General features: G+C 67.2%; 1 pseudogene; it reads left to right on the forward strand.

Annotated features, from left to right (window-relative positions):
* Nucleotides 1–396: 396 nt before the first annotated feature.
* On the forward strand, nucleotides 397–1,986 carry LOC121483936 (annotated as a pseudogene).
* The last annotated feature ends 617 nt before the right edge of the window (nucleotides 1,987–2,603 follow it).

The following is a 2,603-nucleotide window of genomic DNA, read 5'->3' on the forward strand; positions in this document are numbered from 1 at the left end:
CAGTCCCTCTCGAAAGCAGCGCTCCACAGCGCGCCAGGGGCTCGTCCACCAGGCCGCTGGGGCACAGGCCCGACTCCATCAGGCTTTTGACGGGGCCCGGCGCAAGGCCACAAGGGAGGCTCTCGATTGCATGTGTCTCCTGCCGGGCGTCATTTCGCCGCGTTGCAGACCAGTATGCGGGGCCGGCGGGCACCGGGCAAGCCAAGTGGCAGGCCGGGCGCCCGACTGTTCCATTTCTGGACAGTTGTCCTGTTGCGGAACGTCACGGTACAGGGCGAACGCCGCACGGGAATACCCGCAGCAGCCACGTCCCGCGTGCCTTTGCGGGCACCTGCCCTGCGGCCTGCAGGCTGGCACGGCTTTTGAATCATGTCTGCCGTCCGGCCATGGCCGGATATGCCGATCCACACCCGATCACAACAGACCCATAAGCATCCTCAGGAGACAAGCAGCATGACCGTCTACGCAGCACCCGGCGCCGCTGGCGCCAAGATCGCCTACAAGGCCCGCTACGACAACTTCATCGGCGGCAGGTTCGTACCTCCGGTCAAGGAGCAGTACTTCGACGTGGTCACCCCCATCAGCGGCAAGGTCTACACCCCGCGGCCGGCGCGCTTCCACGGCCGAGGACATCGAACTGGCGCTGGACGCCGCCCATGCCGCCAGCGACGCCTGGGGCCGCAACCAGCGCGGCCGAGCGTGCGAACGTCCTGCTGAAGATCGCCGACCGCATCGAGGCCCAACCTGGAGCTGCTCGCCTATGCCGAGACCGTGGACAACGGCAAGGCCATCCGCGAGACGCTGAATGCCGACATCCCCGCTGACCGTGGACCATTTCCGCTATTTCGCGGGCTGCGTGCGCGCCCAGGAAGGCGCGCTCAGCCATATCGACGAGACCACGGTGGCCTATCACATCCAGGAGCCGCTGGGCGTGGTGGGCCAGATCATTCCCTGGAACTTCCCCACCTCATGGCGGCCTGGAAGCTGGCGCCCGCGCTGGGCGCAGGCAACTGCGTGGTGCTCAAGCCGGCCGAGTCCACGCCCATCAGCATCCTGATCCTGGCCGAGCTCATTGCCGACCTGCTGCCGCCCGGCGTGCTCAACATCGTCAAACGGCTTCGGCCGAGAGGCCGGCATGCCGCTGGCCACCAGCAAGCGCATCGCCAAGATCGCCTTCACGGGCTCGACCTCCACGGGCCGCGTGATCGCCCAGGCCGCCGCCAACAACCTGATCCCGGCCACGCTGGAGCTGGGCGGCAAGTCGCCCAACATCTTCTTCGCCGATGTGATGGACAAGGACGATGCCTTCCTCGACAAGGCCGTCGAAGGGCTGGTGCTGTTCGCCTTCAACCAGGGCGAGGTCTGCACCTGCCCCAGCCGCGCGCTGATCCACGAAAGCATCTACGACCGCTTCATGGAGCGCGTGCTCCAGCGCGTGGCCGCCATCCGGCATGCCAACCCGCTGGACACCGACAGCATGATGGGCGCACAGGCGTCCAAGGAGCAGCTCACCAAGATCCTGTCGTACCTGGACCTGGGCAAGCAGGAGGGCGCCGAGGTGCTGGCCGGCGGCGGCCAGGCCCATCTGGGCGGCGACCTGGAAGGCGGCTACTACGTGCAGCCCACGCTGTTCAAGGGGCCACAACAAGATGCGCATCTTCCAGGAGGAAATCTTCGGCCCCGTGCTGGCCGTGACCACCTTCAAGGACGAGGCCGAGGCCTGGCCATTGCCAACGACACGCTCTACGGCCTGGGCGCCGGCGTGTGGAGCCGCAACGGCAACGTGGCCTACCGCATGGGCCGGGCCATCAAGGCCGGGCGCGTGTGGACCAACTGCTCTACCACGCCTACCCGGCGCACGCGGCCTTCGGCGGCTACAAGGAATCGGGCATCGGCCGCGAGACCCACAAGATGATGCTGGACCACTACCAGCAGACCAAGAACCTGCTGGTCAGCTACAGCGAGAACAAGCTGGGCTTCTTCTGAAGTTCTTCCCAGGTGAATGCGGCCGGCGGCGCGCAGCGCGGCCGGCCGCCCAGGAAAGGACCAACCCATGGTTGACAAAGTGATTGCCACCGACGCCGCGCTGGCGCTGATCGCCGACCTGCAGGCGCAGCACGGGCCGGTGGTTCTTCCACCAGTCCGGCGGCTGCTGCGACAACAGCGCCGCCAACTGCTACCTGCCCGGCGAGCTGACGATAGGCGCCCAGGACGTGCTGCTGGGCCAGGTGGGCGGCGCGCCCCTTTACATTGGCAAAGTCCCAGTACGGAATACTGGAAGCACACCCAGCTCATCCTGGACGTGATCGAGGGCCAGGGCGGCACCTTCTCGCTGGAGGGCAGCACGGGCAAGGCCTTCCACACACGCTCCAGGCTGTTCACGGACGAGGAATACGCCGAGATCCTGGCCAGCCGAGGGCAACGGACCCTGACAGGGGCCCGCGCGGCGGGCTACTTTCCGGTCAGCCGCTTGACCGCGGCCTCGGTCTGGCGCACATGCTCGTCCGGGTCCGAGCCGATGTGCACGAAGCGGACCTTGCCGTCCTGGCCGATCACGTAGGAGATGCGGTCGGCGCGCTGGGATCGGCGGCGGCCGAGGCGTC

Source organism: Vulpes lagopus, unplaced genomic scaffold (assembly GCF_018345385.1).
Source record: "Vulpes lagopus strain Blue_001 unplaced genomic scaffold, ASM1834538v1 ctg623, whole genome shotgun sequence".
Classification (NCBI taxonomy): domain Eukaryota; kingdom Metazoa; phylum Chordata; class Mammalia; order Carnivora; family Canidae; genus Vulpes; species Vulpes lagopus.